Source organism: Ictidomys tridecemlineatus, chromosome Y, assembly GCF_052094955.1.
Source record: "Ictidomys tridecemlineatus isolate mIctTri1 chromosome Y, mIctTri1.hap1, whole genome shotgun sequence".
Classification (NCBI taxonomy): Eukaryota; Metazoa; Chordata; class Mammalia; order Rodentia; family Sciuridae; genus Ictidomys; species Ictidomys tridecemlineatus.
Window position 1 is genome coordinate 20,399,001 of NC_135494.1, and position 20,844 is coordinate 20,419,844.

Sequence of the window (20,844 nt, forward strand, 5' to 3'; positions counted from 1 at the left end):
TGGGCCCCTGATGGCTCCAGGCTTCTAGCCACGGCTGGGCTCTTGTGGTGGCTGGCTACGCCCGGGAGGGCCAGCCAAAGCCCAGGAGCCCAGGAGCCCTGTTTCACGGGGATGGAAAATGTTCCCTGCACTCGGCAACCAGCACGGGGTCGGGAGCTCTGCTGCAGGAACCAGGGCAGAGACCAACTATCCAACAAAAGGCTCGCCTGGCCCCTGACACTCAGGGAGTGACAAGTGAGGTGCAGTGTGACAGGAACTGGGGACAGAGATGTATGCACAGATGCATTTCTTATTTCACAGAGATCTTGTGAGATTAAAAGCTGAAAAACCAACTCGACACCAGACTGCAAAGCTCCCAGTCTCTTCCTGGCTGGTGTCACAATTCTCTGCCAGAGATGAGCCCTGGAACGTCCTCAGCCGTCCCCAGGCTGCACGATACAGGCAGGACCTGCTCCTCTAAAGGGTGCACCCAGCACAGAGGGCACAGAGGGCTCAGAGGGCACAGAGGGTGCAGAGGTGGCCCTGTCTGCAGAGCTGCGCCGTGCACATCCTGACTGCAGAGAGCACAGCATGTCAAGGGGCAGCCCCTGCTCTGCAGCGTGGGGACCGGGCAAGGACCACAGGGCACTCGGCAGTGCACCAGTGCAAAAGGCTGGACTTTTTCAACATAACTAAATAGTACCGAATGTGGACAGTTGGTTTTGCTCACAAGGCACAATTGCTGTGTCTACGGTGAAGTTCCTGGAAACAAAGGCACACGACAGCCCGCGGCTCTCTCAGCAGCCAGAGAAGCCACATCAGGACTGCTCAGCCCACCCCGCCACGGGCCCAGCACCGGGCACACAGCACGGAACTCCAGGCACAAGGCTCTCCGGCACCACTGTTCCTCTGCAGGGGCAGGAGTGAGACGTCTGTGCATCGAGCAGCAGGGTCTCCCGCACACACCAGGTGTGTGCACAAGTGTATCATGTGGTGTTTACACGTGTGCAGTCACACATACTTACACACCATGTGCATTAAAATACAAGTTTATGCTCATACACACCACGTGTGCACACCTAGATAACACGTGGGTTGCACACACACTGATATGTGAACACATGTCACACATGTACATTCACACACAGCATGTGCCCACACATGCATAAGGCATGTTTATACTCACACTGCACATACACCCCACGTTTATCCACAGACCACATATGCATACCTGTATATCCTACCCATGGCCACACGCACCTGTGCACACACGTGTGTAACACAATGCACACACATCGACACCCACACCATGTGCACACTCACACTGCAGGGTATTGTTTTACACACACACATCATGGCAGGATGCACACCATGCTGGGTGAACACTCACGGTGCACGTTGGCACAGTGCACACACCCACCTTACACGCACTTTCACACCTTCCTCACACCTCCGTCATCACACCCAGCATCTCTCACTCCTACCGACACACCAGGCTGTCACACACACATACACTGCCTCAAACCCACCCACACTTCACTCCACACACGCCCTCATTGACACTCCCGAGACTGCCGAGACCCAGAGGGCCCGCACACCCGAGTGCTCACCCACAGCCCTCACACCTGGCACTCTCCTCTCCTCCCATTCCTGCTGCACACACTCACGCCGGCTCTCACACATGCTCACGGCCTCTCACCATCACACGTGCAGAGCTGAGCCGTGTGTGCAGATCAAAGGAGTGATCATGGCTGATGGACGGGGTCAGGTGAACAGGGTCACCCTGAGCAGGGGACACGCACTGTCTAGGCTTCGGTTTGGGGGGACAATGATGCCAGAGGCCAATTGGGTAGAGGCCTTTTGGTTCAGGAGCCCAGAGTGTCGATCCCTGTGCCCTCGTTCCTAGGGCTGGTCAGGGGACAGACCCGGGACCAGAGCGAGCCAGCTGCCCTTCTGATAGCAGGGCATCTGCTCTTCTCGTGGACGAAGCTTAGGGCTCTTGGTAAGACCTAAGTCCTCCGGAGAAGCCAGGTCACATCGTCACAGGGTCCTGTCCTCCACTGAGGCCCCCAGGATGGCTTTGCCTGCAGAGGACCTATGAGCGGCTCCTGTGGGTGCCAGCCCTGCTCCAGTCCTTGACCCAGGGCCAAGTCCCCCCACCCCTCCAGGGTGTTCCAGCATGTGCAGGAAATCAGTGCACAGGAGACGGGTGCAAACCACCTCTGGGGTGACTCCCGACAGCAGAGAGCTGTGGGATGGAGCTCAGGAAGGCTGCCTCTGAGGGACAATGGACACTGACCAAGCCAACAAGGGAGGAGCCATGGAGCCTTCTGGGGATGGTGCACAGGGAGGAGGGTACATCAAGGGCAAAGGCCCGGGGGCAGACCTCAGGAGATACCGCGCTGGAAGGGGGCAGGTGAAGCCTCTTGCCGGCTGGGGGCAACTCGGGTGATCAGGGGGGGATTGGTAACTACTAGAGGCTCTAGTCATGGTCACCAGCACAGCCCAACACTGGAGCGGATGGCTCTGGAGGGGAAGGTGTGGGGTCTGCTCAGCAAGGGGTCCCTGCAGGGGTTGGGAGGGGTCCACGGAGCCTTCAGTGGGTTCCTGGCTTGGGACACACAGGAAATGGGGGGTAGACGCACACGTTGAAATATTCTCACTACACAGGACACTCCTGGCTGGGCTTGAGTCCCTGCGGCCAACCGCTGATGTCTGAGCGCCACTTCTCCGTTTTCCTGTGACTTCCCGTAACCCTCTTCCAGAGGCACCCTGCCCAGGACCGTGGCCCCCCAGCCATGAGTCTCGACGCTGAGGTGGCCAGACGCCCAAGGGCCCGCGCTGTCGACTTCTTGCCCAATCCTGGGCCAGCAGCATGGAAACAATTTCCCCAACAAAGATCAAATATTCAAAACCAGAGCGAAGGAGGAAAGGCAGGCTTTATTAAAACGCCTCCATCATCCAAACAGGCGCCTGCAGGACCTCTTTAGTAACTCATCCTCCTAGATGGAAATTATCACCCAAAGAAGAAGGCTAATAAAACTGGCGTCCCCATCAGTCAGCTTAATTCACAGCGTAGCGCTTTCCCCGGCCCATCACGGGCCGCGACTGACAGCCAGCTGAGCATCGCCGTTCCCCTGGAGAAGTGCCTCCAAGGGCGGGCAGCGCGGTGCAGCACTGGGCGCTGTCTCTTTCAAGTCAGGGAAGTGCCTTGAGGAGCAGCCGGCGGGGAAGGCACCCTCCCGCCCTTCCTTCCAGACAGACTCGGGCTGCACATGGCTTCTCAAGGTCTCCCCAGGTGAGTGCTCCTCGCACACCTGCAGAGGGGGAGATGGGCTTTATAACGAGGCCCCTCTGCACACAGCCGGCAGCCCCTTCTTCCCAGTGGAGCCCTCCACCAGCCTGGGCTCCCTGAGCACCCTGCTGCCCCCCACCCACATCCTGCGGGGATGCAGCTCTGGGCACTGATGACCCGGGGCTCAGAGTTACCCAAGAAGGGCCAAGGTTGGGGGCCAGGCACGATGCCCGGGATGCACAGGCCAGATGAAAGACACAGTCCCAGGCTCGAGCTAGAAACGGCAACGTCGACGCCCAGAGAAGCGTCTTCAGGACCAGACTCAGACCCAGGCCTGGCCTGGGGTGACGTGAGAGTCGGGTGGAACCTGAGGTCTCTGACGAATGGGACCCGAGGCCAGAGCGCGGGTCCCCGGGGGGGATAAGAAGGGGGTGTCATCAACAGCTGCAGAGGGACCCTAAGTAGCCCCAGTCCCACCACAGTGGCACACTGGGCACCGACCTCCTGCTGCGGGGATGGACGGCTCCCAGGACTCCTGTTCAAACCACTCACTTCCCTCCCCATGTGTCAGTTCCTCCACCACCAGCCGAGGGGGAGGCGGCCCCAGTGTGCCCCCCTCCTGGGTCAGCCTTCAATGAAAATGCTTTCTTTGTGCAGAACCGAGTGCTGCAGGCGTTCTGCAGGCGTCTGGTGCCTTGGGCAGCAGGCAAGCCCTGCTCCATATCAAAGGTACCCCAGGCTGGGGGCTTCACCAGCAGAATGGGTCCTCGCCAGGCTCTGGAGCCCTGTGGTCCCTGGTCGAGGTGTAGGCAGGCTGGGCCCTGTGAGCCCACGAGAAAGCGCCTGTCCCCGAGCCCCCCACTCTGCATGCTGCTGGCCCTGCTACCTGTAGGGCCGCCACCCGGCCATGGCTGTCTTTACATGGTGTCCTCCCCGGGTATGTGAGGGTCCTTCTCCCTCTGTGCCCTTTCCGTGTAGGAGAAGAATTGTGGACAGGAGAGAAGAGGACCCCAGGTGCCCACACAGAGGGGCTGCGCTCCACCCAGGGCAGCAGAGCCCTTCAGGGAGGGGGAGCGAGAGGCTCAGGGGGTTGGTGGATGGAGACTTCTAGAAAGCACACGGCAGGGTGGGCAGGCAGGCTGCAGGCAAGGCAGAGCCACGGTCAAGGTCAGGGTGACCAGGACTCAGGGAAGGAGTGTGACTGGCGGTTGGTGGAGGATGGAGGCCTTGACCAAGACACCGGGTCCTCCTGGGCTGAGGCCGCCCTGGTCGGACGGGCCCAACCTGACATTACCAAGACCCTGTTTCCTTCTCCGAACAGCTGCAGGTCCAGGGAGCCAGGACTTCCGCCTCACGGGGGCTGCAAGCCACCCCACCCAAGAGAGAGCTCCTTTACCTTTAAAATACCCATGGGGAGGACCTCTGCAGGTCAGGGCTGGACTCAGTCAGGGGCTGCTGTCCAGGGAAGCCATGCCCTTGTCCTGGGCCAGGGGGACTCAGAGGAGCGTGGCCCTGGCCTGGTCCCAGGGCGAAGCCGGAGCACACCTCTGCAGGGCTGTCCACCCTGTAAGGAGCGGCTTCCACCAGTGACGGCTGGTCCTGGAGGGATGACCTCATGGCCTGGCTGCTGGGCTCTGCTCCTGTCTGCCGGCCCGGCCCCCCACGCCTGTGCCAAGCACGAGCTCCAAGGAAACCAAGGGACAGGGACGAAAGCCCTGGCTCCACGTCTTCCTGACCCTCCAGCTCGACGCCCTGAAGAGGCCTCCGCTGACCAAGCGCAGTTGACCTCAACTGAACTGGGCTGCGCAAGGCAGGGTGCCCCGGGCCGTGAGGGAGCCCCTGCTTCTCCGTGTCACCTGCCTCCCACGACCCATTCAGAGCTGGAGGCCAGGTTCCCTTCCTTGATGGACAGTTTCCCAGTGACCTAACCCGGGCGAGGCCAAGCTCTGAAACGGGAGGAGTGACGCATCTCCTCCCATTCTGCCTTCCGAGTCTGGGGAGGGCTTTTTTTCCCAGCTCCTGAGGGGTGAGTTGGAAACCTCAGGAAGTGACATTTTGTGGCTCCTCTAAAATGGAACAAAACCAGTGTGTGAGAGTGCAGGAGAAACGGAGAGGACGAGGGCACTTTATCAATTCCTTTTTAAAGACCTTCTGTAAGCAGCCAAGGGTTCTTCCAAATTGTGAGACAGAATGACCCTGAATCTTTGGAGGATAAAATTTTGGGCTCATTTGAGAAAAAATCCTCCACATGTTTGCACTGCCCGGTTTCTATGGGAACCTGCGAGGAGCCCCACGATGCCCGGGAGGGCTATTTTTATATGAAGCCCGCCCTTCACGAAGGAAACGGACAGGGCAGGCGGGAGGCCGGGACGACCCTGGGATGAGGCTGAAAGATGGCGCATCTGCGCTCCAACGAGAGGCCAGCGTCGCGGATCCCGCATGGGCAGGCAGACGGGGCGTCCCTTCTGTTTGCAAGAAGACTCTGAGCTGTGGTCACTGTGTGCCATTGCCCCTCAGGGAGGACCGCAGTTCCTAAGCTGCACCTCCAAACTGGGATCTGCAGGTGGACAGGGACCCTGACTGCGGACAGGGACAGGTGAGGGCAGGAGGTTAGTTGTGGGCTCAGAGCCCTCAGGGAGGATGCCCAGCTGACTGGGAACAGAGGGTCCTGTTTTAGGAACTGGTGCAACTCCCCCACACACAGCAGCCTGCCCTGGGCCTGCCCTGGTCACCTGACCTGGAGATGTCAACGCAGGCCCTTCCCTCTGAGAAAGGAAGAGAAGGAACTTGTGCAGACAGACAAAGGACACCAGCGGCAGCCAGTGTGTGTGGCCAGCTGCAGCTGGCTCCCTGGTTCCTCCTACCCCCGCCGGGAACACGCCCTCCCGCAGCAGCCCAGCAGCCGCCGGAGTAAATACCGTGGGTCTCTTCCAGGTCACATTTCCTCCAAAATAGACCTATTTTAAAAATAATAAGTGAATCAAACAGTAACAGGAAGCTGATGAGGCTAAATGTGAGCACCTGTTTTTTTCTCTCCTACACAAGAAACGAAAATAAACTCACTGTAATGAGAATCAAGTGCAGAAAATGGTGCCTCATTAATGGAGTGCCTGGCTGATTAGCCGCGCTCCCTAGATGTCTCTGTGTCTTCTCTACTGATTGACAGCACAGGGAGAAGAAGGAAGGGGTTCCAGTCAGGGGCGACCGGCCAGGTGCTGGGCTCCATGGAGCACTGCCCCTGCTCAGCTCCAAGCACCCGGGACCTGTGGCCTCCAGCCCTGACTCTGCCCACCTGCTGTGGCCAGCAATGGAAGGTGGCCGGGTGGGGCCGCAGTGTCTCAGTGACCGCTGCATGGCTGGGACCACAGAAGACTCCCCACGCCCTAATCCAGCACACATCCCTCCCAGATGTCCCACTACGTGCTGGACACGGTCTTCCCGTGGCACCGTGAGCTCCACACAGGCGGGGGCTCAGAGCCTGGCCCCGGCCCCTTCCTCCCATGAATTCAGCAGCTGTTACGGCGGCTGCTATAGCAAGCACTTGGCCAGTTTTGGCTGGACATAGGGAACTTGTGTCAGATTCCCAGTGGGTTCGTGTCTATGGCTGCTGTAACCAAGTGCCCCAAAACAGTGGCACAAAGCAGCCCAAAGCTCTGGAGGTCAGAGGTCAGAGGTGGGTCCTGGTGGGCTACATTAGGGTGGGGCAGGCAGCCTCTCCTGGGGGCTCCGGGGAAGGACACAGCCCCCAGCCCTTGCAACGTCCAGTGGTGCCCACACCCTGGGCTCAGGGCCCTTCCTCCATCCAAAGGCAGCACACCCGCCCGTCTCTCCTGCCGCCCTCTTTCTGAGACTTTCCCCGGTTCCCTATTTCACTGTGAGCACCCTGAGGTTCCGCCGGACCACCCAGAGAATCCTGGATCATCTCCAGTTGCCGCATGAGGCAAGGTAGTCCTAGAATTAGGACTTGGGCGTCTTTGGAGGATCATTATCTACCGAGCAAATTTCTATCATCAGACCCAACTGGAGACTTTTGAGAGAAAGAAGAAGAGGACAATGTTGGCTTGGTGGCGTGGGCACCCTGTGCTGTCCCCACGAAGCAGGTATTTGATCAATAAATGTTTGTGACGGAGCCTTCCTCACCAACAGGACCTGCACAAAGTGACAGCACTGTGTCATCCCAGTGACCCCCTGTGGTAGCCGCCACCAGAGCTGCCATCGCCGGCCAGCATTCAGGGACACTGTCAAACCCGCAAGGTGCTCTGCAACCGTGAGCTTCGGGGTCCGTGTTCCCTTTTGCAGAAGAGAAAATGGAAGGTCAAAGACCTGAGGCACACAGTTGAGCTCTACCCTCAATTGCCACGGTGTGTCACATGATCTACAGGGAAAGCTGCTCCCGCTCGGCCAGAAGCTCCCGGGGCTCCGAGAGGAGGTCAGCCACCTCGTGCTGCCTGACCCGGACTCAAAGTCTGCAGGTAAGAGCAGCAGCTCTGGCGCATTGGCGGCCCATAGAAGGGCATCGTGCAAAGAAGGGCCAAAGGAGTTACCCATGGGGACAGAGGGTGCGGACTCAAGAATTCCCACCCTCTGTCCCCTGTGCTGTCTCTAAGTCACTCCTTGACACGGCCCGCAGCTGCCGCACGCTTTGTCTCACGTCCACTGATGAGACCCCATCTACTGGAAAGTGCTGTAGAAAGTCCCTCCAGGCCTGGGGCCCTGACTTGCCAGTGGAGGTCAGTGACTGCAGGTACAGGTGGAGGTCAGAGTGCAACCTGGGGCGTCCTCTCCTGCATTGTTCCATCGGGGGCTGATCATCTCCCGGGGGGGGGAGGGGGAAGGAGAGGGCTGAGCAGGAGCTGCACCGCGCCTTTGGGTCCTGTTCTTCTGAGCCTGATGAGAACAACGGCTGGGCTTCCTGGGAGATGGAGAGAAGCCTTCTCCTCCTGCTTTCCCAGGGGCCCAAATTTTCTGATGGCACCTGCAGGAGGGAGAGCAGGGAGGGAACCCCAGATGAGGAAGCCGGCCTGGCTTGCCCACCCCGACCCGAGGTGGCACTGCCCGGGGCTGGGTGTTTCAGGCACCCACACGGAAGCCGCTATCTCACTGCAGAGGGAGCAACGCACTTCCAAGACAACGGCAGCCTGTGCTGACGTGGGCGTCCAGGGCATCGCAGTGGATGGTGACCCACAAGACAGCCCGCCCTCGGGAAGTGGCCCCCGCGGGGCAGGTCCCCAGGGTACATGAAAGGAGCAGGGAACACTGCAGGTCGATTCCCCAGGGTAATGGCTGAGGTCATTTCAAAGTCACCACCAAACCAGGCAGTTGACAACCCCCTGATTCATCGATTTGCTCATTTGCAGATGTGACCTGCTGGGGCCAGGCTTGATGCCAAGTGACCAGAGCACCAGCGCGTCAGGCCTGTCCAGCATATCTTAAAACACAGAACCCAGGTTCAGCATCATTTCCTGAGAGGATGAGCTCCAGCTGCAGGTATGCTCCAGGGGACGGGTCCTCGTCCACCAGAGTCGGTGCAGGTAGGACTTCGCAGGGGGCAAGTGGCTGGGCTTTGGCTGAGGCAGCCTCTACCTTTTTCCCTAAGTCAGATTCGCGGCTCAGCATAGCCTAACGCCATTCAGTTGCCTGCAGATCCTCCCAGGATGGAGTTTGGGTTAAATGAGATTAAACTGATGGGATTTTTAGAAGGCCAAGGTGTGGCCACTGTTTCACTGGCCACTGATTCAGCCTCCGCTTGCTGCAAGTATGCCCGTCAGTCCCCTTGGCATGGAGAACGGATGTCACACTGTGCTGAGCATGCATGGTGCAGGTACCTGGTGCCCGTGCTGCTATCCCCCCTCCCACGTCCCCTGAAGTCAGGGCAGCACTGCCCCATGGCAGACTGTCTCCATAGGGCACTCAGCAGAGGCCTCTTGGCACAAATATTTCACCAATTTCCACGAAGTCCTGGGTTTGGCTCTAAGTAGGTGGGACACGCTGATCTGTAACTGCAACTTCTACCAAGAGGGGCAGCATGCCCGGCTTGGAGATCCACCTCTCCCTGCCATGGCGGACACCCTCAGCAATCTGGCCGCTTCTGGCGAGCCCACAGCACTGACAGATCAAGTGTTTCTTTACCAGGCAGCAGCTGATTCGTGGACTTCAAGACGGAAATTGGCTGACCACCTCTTCAGGTCAGTGCAGTCGGTCTGGTCAGCTTCACTGTGCCCCATGGGAAAGGCGGCCTGGCTGGCCTGTCCATGCAGCCTCGCTGGGTCCCACTGCAGCAGAGCCTCGCACCCCATCTTCATTAGGCTGCCCAGCAGCCTGCTCTCAAGACGCAGGCAGGAAACCCCGTCATGGTGGCCTCGGGGTTGGACATGCACCATGCCCTGGTCCCCTCTGGCACCGGAGGCTGGCTCTCTGCAGCCTCAACCTCAGAGGGAGTCGACCCAGAGCCTCTGGAGTCAGGGGCTTGGAGAAGTGGCTCCTCCGCATTCATTCAGCCCAGACACCTCCAGTGAGCAGGCCTAGGGTCATGGGGCTGAACTCCAGGACACTCGGCATCCAGTTCAGACTTGGAACTGTGCCTCCTCTCCAACGCTGCTCCCTCCTCGTTCGCACGCCCGTCGCTGCCCTTTGGAACACCTTTCCTTTGCCATATGTTACATGTATATCATTTACACATATCAGGGATTATCGACACTCAGACGGCGAAGACGGCCCTCCCCGGACCGGAAGAAGAAGCACGTGGTGGAGAGGAGACAAGGGCTCTGACAAAAGTCCACCTGAAGCCGAGAGTGACCCAGCACCAGGAGTGAGGGCCAGGGACTGACCGCCCAGTGCGCTTTCTGGATCTCTTCACCCCCCACGTCTTGAGGTTTGCCTCCAGGTATTTTATTCAGAATGAGCTTCAGGGGCCGCTTTCCAGTTCACAAATTCTTTCACTTCCACTTGGGATTTAAAAAATGATTTTCCAATGATTCTATTTTTTATTCCTAGGATCCTTAATTTGGCTTCTTAAAATAATGGATCTATTTTTAGTTCATATCTAATTGATGATTTTTTTTTTTACTTCAAATAGAGAAGAGATACAGAAAATGAAATGAGCTTCCAACGTACACACGGAAAAGAATAAGAACATAGCAAAGGAGCGACATTTGAAGACAGGTGGCCAGAAATCCTCGAGGTTGGACAAAGAATCAGGAGCTCTGAGTTAATGAGCAGACCAAGTGCTAGGCAGGAAGTGTGTCGGTCACGATGACAGTTACAGTGCAGAAAGGAGGAAGAAAAGGCATTCCAAAAGAAGAGCAAGGAGACTGCAACGCAGCGTCCTCAGCTGCAATGTGTGTGTGAGGACAAGGAGTGAGCAGCCTCGACGTGCCAGGAGGACTGTGGATATGGTCCTCGGAGTTCCCTGAAACTGCTGTTCAGGGGCAAGGGCAGAGGAGGTCCTCAGAGTTCAGAGAAGGGAACAAGCTTCCCCCTTGGAGATCATTAAGGAGAAAGCTGCTAGGGGACATAGTCCAGCCAGAAGATAAGTGACCGCAGGGGACAGAGCAGCCCGCTACAGACAATCCCAGGCAGAGGAATGGAGAAAAGGGTTGTGGCCAATCTATTGAACCCCTGACGAGAATTATTTATTTAAGAAAATTGAATCAAAATATGGGGTGAGAGCAGCGAGAGAAGGAGGTAAAGATGAAATAACTTGAGACTGAATTAGGAAAATAAAACATTGTCATATCAACAGCTTGTGTTTATTGTGGTTTAGGTAAGAGGTACCCCCCAAAAGCTCATGGAAGAGACAGTGAGGCCGGTTCCCAGGTGAGATGACTGGGTCAGGAGAGCCTTGACCCGTCAGTGGTTGATCCCCCATAGGATGGACTGGGTGTGGCTGAGCGAGGTGGGTCCCTGGGGGTGGCTTTGGGGTTTCTATATGGGTGAGCTGAGCTCAGTCTCTGTTTCCCCATCACCCTGGGAGCACTTCCCTCCGCCCCGCTCTCCGTCATGACGTGCCCAAGCCCTGAGGAGCAGAGCCGGCCACCTGTGGGCGGAACCTCTGAAAAGGCGAGCCTCAAATAGGTGTTTCCTCCTCTAAAATGGCCCTTGTCAGGATTCTCAGTCACAGTAGTGAAAACGCTGGGTAGAACCCTGTATTGTAGTTGACTGAATACACGGGGAGAGGTAGTTCAATGGCTCCCAAACAAGAGCCAGACAGGATCACTAAAACTGCATCCCCGCGGCCAGAGCCATGGCAGGGAGACAACATGAGCAAGTACTGGGTAGAGCAGGGTCAATGCGGCCAAATGACCTTCCAAAGCCTCTGGAGTCTGTGTTACCTACTTAGATAATGCACGAACCTTCTATGTGCCCCTGGAGGGAGAAATGCTGGAATCCAAGTAGCCGAGAAAGTTGACAATAATTAGAAAAAGATTCACTAAACCATACTTCATGGATCACAGAACCAATCAGGGTGTCAATAACCAAATATCTAAAACTGCTGGGATGAAGTGCCACTTGGCATTAGAACTCCTGAGACATAGCTAAAGCAGCCCTTAAAAGTAAACTCATAGCTCTTGATGCATTTTTAAAATAAGGCTATAAAGCCGACCAGTTAATTATTTGATTTCAGAACCTTCTAAAACAGAGTGATCCATTAGAGAGAAAAAGGAAATAATAAATAAGGGCAGAAATTAACAAACAAAAAGTCAGACAAACTGTGGACGATCCATAAAATCAAAGCTATTTCTTTGGAAACAAATGGAAAAAAAATCGACTGAGTAGGAAGGTCAAGGTCAAGGGAATAATATAGGAAGTGCAGGAACAGGAGGAGTATAGAAAGGGTTCACAGACGCATCAGGAACGCTAGGCATCGAGAACGTCATCAGTAGCTGTTTCTGGTTCTAAAATTGAAAACTTACACAGCATTGTAAGCAAAACCAAATTTATAAAAATCATTCGGACGCCAGGTTCTGGTGATTTTTTCAAAGAGAATTTTACGAAAGCTTCAATGAACAGAGAATTGTTTCCCTTACACAGCTTGTACCTGAGAATAGATAAAACAAACAAAATATCTGACTCGGTTCGACACTAGCATGATTTGAGATCAGGATTGAACAAGGACACTGTGAGACTAGAAAATCCCAGACCAACCTCACCAATAATCTAGGTGCAAAAAGACAAAAAAAGGTAAACCCTATTTCACAACGTAGTAACAAGTCCGGAGTCAAGCTTGTTTCTCCAGGTAGGTGACAGAGAACTGAGGGCATTGGGACTCTTTTTGATGAGGAGGATCTGCCTTTAGGAGGATACAGGTGGCAAGTCCTCTGCAGGATTCAGTGTCCAGCACATGTAAGAAGCCAAGCAGGACAACAGCCAGGAATCAGAATCCGCTGGAAAACCTGTAACAGAAGAGTGAAACCCTTCACTTAATAAAAAGGAACCAAACTGGCAAAGATGAGCTTGGTGATGGGACGTACATAATTTCTCCTCCTTACTGGATTCTACCTCTCGCCCTGTACAAAAGTAAACTCAAAATGGATCAAAGACCTTCATGTAAGACCTGCCACTTTGAAATTGCTGGAAGAAAACAGGGGTAGCCTTTCAAGATGTAGGCACAGTAAACAATTTCCTGACTAGGACTCCAACAGCTCAGGATCTAAAAGCAAGAATTGACAAATGGAATCGCGTCAAATTAAAAAGCTTCTGCAGAGCCAGGGAGACAGTCCACAGAGTACAGAGAGAGCCTGCACGGGGAGGAAATCTCGCCAGCCCTTCGTCTGACAGAGGGTTGCTATCCAGAGGATACAAAGGATTCAAAAAGGCTGAAAAGAATGAGAGCATGTAAGTGATCTGAGCGCCCATCTCAAAGGAGTACAAATGGCCAATAAATATAAATCAATCAATCAATCAATCAATTAATCATTTCCATCTACAACTAAAAAAAATTTACAAAAGAGACACTTACACACCCATGTCCATTGCAGCACAATTCACAATAGCCAAGATATGGAATCAGCCTAATGCCCATCAACAGATGGATGGCTTTAAAAAAATATGGTATGCCGAGCACAGTGACCCACACCTGTAATCCCAGAGGCTCAGGAGGCTGATGCAGGAGGATCGAAAGTTCAAAGCCAGCCTCAGCAACTTAGCGAGGCCCTAAGCAGCTCAGCAAGACCTTGTCTGTAAATAGAATTTTAAAAAGGGTTATGGATGCCACTCCATGGCTAAGCATACCTGGCATCAACTCCCAGTATCATATGTATATGTATATGATGGGAATTGAATGAATACACACACACACACACAGTCACACACACACTCACATTTATATATATATGGAAACCTGCTGTTCGGGTCCCCTCTCACCCTGCGAGAGTCTTGCTCCTATTTCTATTCTTAAATAAATCTTACTCCTTTAACTCTTGCAAAAAAAAAATGGTAAATGTACAAAATAGAGTATGATTCAGCCACAAAGAATGAAATCCTGTCATTTTTTCAGAAAAACGGATAGGACTGGAGGAAGTCATATTAAGAAAAATTAACCTGAAACAGACAAATATCACATATTTTCTCTCATAAGTGGGGAAAACGACAGGAAAATAGAAGAGAGAGTCTTGGGGAAGAGCGAGGGGACGGGAGGGGGTGAGAGGGCTGGAGGGAGGGTCATATACAGCTGTGGAAGCCACTGATTTGTGCAATCAATATGGCTGAATAATTGTAAGAAAAATAAGTGTCTGTAAGGGAAAATGCTACTGTGTTTATTTATATTTAAAATCGGATTCACACTGAATCTAATTAAAACTGATTTGTATGGAGAGTTAAATCTTGATAGAAAAATTGTGTGAGAATCGTCGGCTCTAGATATACTAAAGGTTATATTTTGAAATAAAATATCAGAAACAATGTTGTCACAGTGCCAGTAACAGTTGTACCACTAGGAAAATCCATCCTAAAATGAAAAATTATCAGAAATCATTGTGAACTTCTGATTGATGGTGCTTTTTGTTTTATCAGCTAAAATTTTAAATTTAAATTTAAACAGTAGTTAAATTTGAAGAAAAGTGAGCCAGAAAAATCTTAGAATTGAGATCACGTATCTAATATGTTGTGTAAGATCATGACCAAATAGTATTCTGCAGTCTTCAGGGGTATGTCAGTATCAGGCATCATTATTACCCCAGTATGTCATATATGCAATGAAATATTTTAAAAAAGAAAAACTGAAGGATATTTGTTTTGTGAAGTTGTTTTCTTAACTTATTTTTTTAAGTCAGACAAATTTAGTTATTTCATATAGAACAGCAATTTCTTATGCAAAGTATTTTATTATATGATCAAATTAAATTCACTATAATATATTGCATAATATATTAATGTTATTAATATATTAATATATTGCATAATATCTTAAATGTGTTGCATATAGATATTAAGTGTTAAGTATTTATTTTATGTGTTCTAACAGATCATCATTTGTAGCAATATTGAAGGTCATTCCTAACCACAGATCTAATAACTGTTTATCATTGTGAAGTTCTTTATTTGCACTTTTTTGATACGTTTATGTACAACTTAATTGTTTTGCCTCTTTTATCCAAAGCAGAGTTGGGGCTTCAGCTTTGCCAGCTTCCTTTCACTTGGACTCCAACTGCACTAAACTAACGTAAAGCACTAACAGCCCGGCACCCAGCAGCCTGCAGTGGGGAGCAGGCCGGCTGTGGCAGACGGCAACCCGGGGACTGGGCTTGGATTGGCAGGAGGCTGAAAGGCAGGAAGGAGCTGGCTGCTGTGGCCAAGGCCCTGGGCAGGGTCTCCACCCGTGGGAAATTCCCTGGAGAGCACCCTTCTAGTCTGGGGGCAGAGCAGCGGGAATTGGGACCTGAGCTGTGGGTCCCCACCGGGGCCAGGGCTCTGTGTCCTCCGGCTCTGCAGAGTCCTGACGTGGTCCAGTAGGTGTGGCCAGTGGGGGCTTCCACTGCGCGGTGTGAGCCAGGGCTCCCTGGTCTCCTGGGCTGCTCTCTGCACGCAGCGGGGACTCCAAGCCTGTGGTTCTGACGGCGGCCAGCACCACCCCGTCTCCACTCTCGGCTCTCGCCTCCTATCCAGTGGCCCTCTCCTCTTGTCCAAACCCTACCCACCCTGGGCCAGCGTGTGCCCTGTGCTGGCAGTGCCAGGAGCCTCTGCTCATCCCCGAGAGCCACCTGGGCCTGCCCTCATCCCTGCCGGGGCTTCCCTTGGCTGACGGTGGAGACAGTCCAGCGACAGCCACCCCTGATGGGAGAGTGAGGGCAGAGGCCACGTCCCGACCCACTTCTGGGGTCTTCAAACCCCACCTACAAAGTGGAGCCAAGTGTCCAAACCTCAGGCCACTTGCCTGTGACAGTGTGGAGCACTGAGTAGCCTCTCCATTAACAGCCGGCTCGTCTCTGGTGTGCTTTAATGGCCTCCGGTCTTCTGTGCACAGACGTGGAGCGGGGCAGGACTGTGCTCACCTCCTTCCATGCCCACCGTGTGCACAACAGGGGCTGGTAGTGTGAACCGCAACACCACGCCCCGTGAGCTCCAATGACTGGATACCTGAGTGGATCCCACAGCCTCCACCAATGCCCTTGATGGGGAGGCAGAAGGGCCCGTGTCCAGGCCAAGCTGGGCCAGCTGGGGTGCTCCAGAAATGACCCCATCCATCACTGACTCCAAGAGCTGCGTTCTGGATGCTGGCTCGTCTCTGCGGGATGGAAGCCCTGTGCCCGCAGCCACGTCAAAGGAGGCCCCAAAGATCCCGCAGAAGAAAGCAGCCTGACTGGAGGCAGCACTTACAGTGTCAGAGGTGGCTGACCTGACCTCGTTTGGGCTACCAGTCTGCACATCTGCTCTACATGGAGGTGGGTGCCCAGGGCGGCTGACATCCAGACACTCAGCTTGTGTGGTGAAGGGGGAAATCTCAGCAATTTCCGGGGTCGAAGCCCCCAGGGAGACCTGCAGCGTGGGCCTGGCTGACTTTGATGTCTGTTTTCTCTCAGGGCAGTGTGGACAGAGATCGGCCACTCAGGACCTGGACTTCAGGTCCCTCGTTAGCTGAAATGCCCTGAAAGGGCCTTTTGTGTCAACTGCTGGGGATTTTTAAAGTCCCAGGTCCTTTCCTGACTCCGGGGACAGATGGGATCGATGGGCCACTGCTGTGGCCTCAAGCAGGACGCAGCTGGCCCAGGGTCCTGCACAGGCCAGAGGCAGGACCACAAAGATGAGGACTTGCGGCCCTGCCTGCCCTAGAAGCAGCCCAGCAGCCTCTGTCCACCGTCTCTATTCGGGGTTCTGTTTGGAGCTTGCGTGTCCCTCTGAGTCCTATGAGGGGGAAGGAAGCCAGGGCTCAGCGCCCCCCCCAGGGAGATGGACTTGTGCAGCCCACAGCCCTGGGTGACGAGGCAGTCCTTAGTGCCAGAGACTGGGCAGTGGCTCCACTGAGCCACCTCGGATGGGCCGTGCCCAGGGGGACGACACTTCTGCAGCTCCTGATGTCCAAGGCCAGGAGAGGACGAGGGCCCCAACTCTGCCATTCCCTTCTATCCCGACCCCAGTGATGGCAGGGCGAGACCCAGGCCCTGCTCAGGGCACAACTTCCGGGCCACCCTCCTGGGGACGCGCCCTCACTGAGGCTCCTGGAAGCAGTGTTCCACCAGCTCTCTGGGTGTCCTCGTGCTCCGAGATGGCCTGCCGTCAACCCCTACAGCCCGCTGGAGCTCCCCTCCTCTTCCCCCCATGCCCACCCCAGCCCCTTCCCCCACCCTGCCCTCTCTGGACGCTCTGAGGACCTCAGGTCCCACCCCGAGCCTGCCCCCGGCAGCCCTCTCTGCCACTCACCCCAGGAAGGCCCGGCTGGTGGACTGCTGCAGCCTCTGCTGGCCCCACCCCGGCAGGGCTCATCCTGGACCCCAGTGTGGACAGGTGTGGGCTGCAGGGCCAGGAGGGACCTGGGTGTGCTGCCCTGCCAGGTCCTCCTCTGTATCCAGGCCCAGGGAGGACTGGGAGGGGAGAGGAGTTGGACGGGCACAGGGATCGGGCAGAGCTTGCACTTTCTCCTTCCCCTCCCACGTCTGGTGAGACAGGAAAGGGCTTGTTGTCCCTTGCTGAGGGGGACAAGATGGGGAGCAGCTGACAGCCAGGCGCCTGAGAAGGGAGATGAGCTTGACCGCCCCAGGACGCTGCCCTGTGACCTCACCTGGCTGCCCTTGGTGACCCTGCCTTTCAAGCCACAGATCCTGGAAGTCCCGCCCCCCACCCCAAGCACCTGCCCCAGAGCAGAGGAGACCAAGACCTGGACTTGGGTTTTGTGAACATTCCCTGGGAACTTAGGGGTGCCATGCCCAGTCACCACAGGTACACAGTCAGGGACAGAAAGAGCAGTCCTTGCCCCTCAGTGGCTAGGTGAGCCCTGTGTCCTAGGCCACCCCCGAGGCAGCTCCCACCCCTCCCAGTGCACCCAGCCCCAGCCCCGCCTGCCCCCAGGCGCTGCCCCTGCTCACTGAAGGCTCCTTGTCACTGGGCTGTTTGTTTAAAGGCACAGAACCCCTGATCACCACCAGCAACATCTCAGGTCTGCATGGCCCTCTGGGGACCAGTCTGAGAGTCCTTTCGCTGTTTGGCTGCTTTTTATTGGCTGTGGGGCTGTTGGAAAGACAATGAGGACGACTTATCACGCCCGGAGGAAGCCTGCCACCAGCAGTGAACGGCTGTCACCAGAGGGGAGGGGACGTTGGGTGGGAAAGACACCGTGAAAGCAGGAAAGGGAAACTGTGAGGAAAACGGTCTCCGCACTCTGTGGCAGGGACGGAGAGGCCCAGAGCAGAGTCCTCCAGCAGAGTCCCCCCATGAAGGTCCTGAAGAAACCACCATCAACCACAGGCGGCCACATACCTACCTATTGGATGCTCCGCAGGACACTGGGAGGCTGTGAAGCTGTGGCCAGCAGCAGTGCAGCACCAGGCTGGGTCCACGGGGTGCTGACCTGCAGACAGGGGTGCAGACGCCTGGCCGGCACGTGCCTTCACAGCACAAGACAGCACTGGGTGTAGACGCTCGTTCCTGAGCTGGGCACCCCAAGGACCCCAGGGCTTGGAGGACAGATGCCAGCCAGCGGGTTTCCAGAATAGCCCATAACACAGGGTGGGGCTGCAACAGCGGGAGGAAGGAGGGAATTAAAAACCATCAATCACGGCACACACACACACACACACACACACACACACACACACACACACACGAGTGCAGCAGGCCACCTCGGCCAAGGCTGCCTGCACAGCTCAGCGGCATCCAGCAGGCCCAGCTGCTGCGCCCCATCCCCACACTCCACCCACAGCACTCCTCCATCCCCATCAGACACGAGCTCCCGGTGCCCCTTCCCCAGCCCCTGGCAGCCACTGCCCTACGTCTGCGTCTATGAATTTGAACACTCTAGATAAACGGAGGGAGATTTGTAAGAAATGCTTTATTTCGGAGCAGTCATGAACTTACAGAAAATCTGCACAGTGACCAGCGGTTCCCCTGCACCTCACAGCCTGTGTCCCCTGCCGTTAGCATCAGGAGTCGGCTGCCGATCTGCGATACAGAAGGGGCCCTTCAGATGGGATACCATCCACTGAGGCCCAGGCTGAACTGGGACCTCCTCAGGCCTCACCTGATCCTCCCAGGTCCCACGTGACCTTCGGCTCTCAGACCTCCTTAGGATTCTTGAGGCTGGGACAGTTTCTCAGAGTTTCCTTGTCTCTTGTGACCTTGACAATGTTGAGGAGGGCTGGTCAGGTCCTTGCCGGGCACTGATTTTCCCACCTCAAAAAAAGAATCTCATTTTATTCCTTCCAATTGTTGGCTCTGTTGACACCTTGTCCCTCGTCCCCCACATTTACAGAACCCCCCATCTCAAGCACATGTCCAGGGTTCCCCAGAGGAGCAGTGAGTGGACACAAGGAACAGGCCTGAGGACTGCCCCATGTGTCCACCCTTTCAGCATCCCAGCTACTGGGTTCTGCCCTCTGGCTGCCCTCGAGGGTGCTGTGACTGGACATCTTCCCCTCCACATCTCTTCTCGAGAAGGTGCCCTGAGCCACCAGGGTCCCCTCCCTCCCATTGACCATTCCTACATTCACCGCAGAGGGGCCAGCATCTCTTTTGGGGCTGAGCTCCCAGATTCAACCATGGATGGGAAGTCACACTAACCTCTCAAGAGCTTGTCAATCCTGCCCGCCTTCTCCCTGCTTAGCCCTCCCATGAGCAAGAGCTGGGTTTTCCCCCTGAGTCCACACAGTTCACACTTCTAAGCTTCCAGTTGGCTATGGCAAAGTGGATGGCTAATTAACCGTGCTGCCCAGCATGCCCTGTCCATGAGCCTGGCTACTGGTGAGCCAAGCCGTGCCTCACCTCACCTACTAAGCAGCAGTAGCCAGTTCTTCGCCTCTGCTCTGCTTAGACTTCAAGAACCAGCATTCCGCAGGAAGCCTTGACTCTAGAATGGTTTTGAGATCAGACACAAGAGGGGGGGGATTCCCCTTCTCACATCTTCTGTAACATCACATGGGAGGCCTACACAATGCAAGGAAACAAGAAAGGGATTAAAGGTACACAGTTTGGAAAGGGAGAAATAAAACTGTTCTTGTGTACAGAAGATATGATCATTTATGTAGAAAACCCCAAAGAATTGACAAAAGTTCCTGGAGTGAATACCTGATTATATAGAGACATTGCACAACACAAAGTTAATTTGCAAAAGCCAATTGGTTTTGTATATTCCAGCAAAGAACAAATGGATTTTAAAATTAAAAACACATTACCATGTATATGAGCACTCGCAAAGGGAAATACTTTGTGATAAAGCTAAGCCCATTTTTACATGAGCCGTATGAGGAACGCTATGTGACTCTAGAGAAGGACATCTCCTGAGAACTAAATCAGTGGACATCCCATGTTCATGGATAGGAAGATTCGATGTGGCCAAGACATCAGTTCTTCCCAACTTGATCTACGGATTTGAACAATCACAATTCAAATCTCAGTGTTGTGGCTTGAATCTCTAATGACTCCCAAAGGCTTGGTCCCCAGTGCAGCAGAGTTCAGAAGAGGGGCTTTGGGGAATGATGACATCGTGAGGGTTCTAACATCATCAATGAATCGACCCATTGATGGACCCATAACCTGATGGGATACAGGGAGGTGACGGAAGCTACAGGAGGTGGGGCTCAGTGGAGGGGAGAGAGTCCTGGGGACTGTGCTTTTGGGAACCACACTTTGTCCCTGGACACTCCCTTAATCTCTCCTTCTTTTCCTCTCTGTTTCCTAGCTGCCGGGAGGTGAGCTCATCTCTTCTGCTGCACACTCCCCTCCATGAAGTGCCGCTTCCCCAAAGGCCCGCAGCATGAGCTAAGTGTGGGCTGAGACCTCTGGAGCTGTGAGCCAACAAACCTTTCTCCTTTAAGTTGGTTTTCTCCCGTATTTTTGTCACAGTCATGGAAATGTGATGGCACACTCAGCAAGTTATTTTGTAGTCATCAACACACTGATCCTAGAGTTTAGCTGGAGAGGCAAAA

The 20,844-nt window shown here is 54.6% G+C and overlaps 2 long non-coding RNA genes across 4 annotated transcripts; both read right to left on the minus strand.

Moving 5' to 3' along the window:
* Positions 1–3,016: 3,016 nt before the first annotated feature.
* On the minus strand, positions 3,017–19,846 carry LOC144371861 (uncharacterized). Of its 3 annotated transcripts, none has more exons than XR_013431960.1 (5): positions 19,687–19,846; positions 18,942–19,093; positions 18,779–18,862; positions 18,186–18,436; positions 3,017–3,296 (listed from the first exon to the last, which is right to left on the minus strand). It is a non-coding gene; the product is annotated as an uncharacterized LOC144371861 (long non-coding RNA). The 3 variants fall into 3 exon arrangements; XR_013431962.1 differs by having other exon boundaries at positions 19,682–19,846; XR_013431961.1 differs by lacking the exon at positions 3,017–3,296 and adding an exon at positions 16,539–16,612.
* LOC144371860 (uncharacterized) lies at positions 5,492–6,432 on the minus strand. The gene is made up of 2 exons (XR_013431959.1): positions 6,338–6,432; positions 5,492–6,231 (listed from the first exon to the last, which is right to left on the minus strand). It is a non-coding gene; the product is annotated as an uncharacterized LOC144371860 (long non-coding RNA).
* Positions 19,847–20,844: the final 998 nt, after the last annotated feature.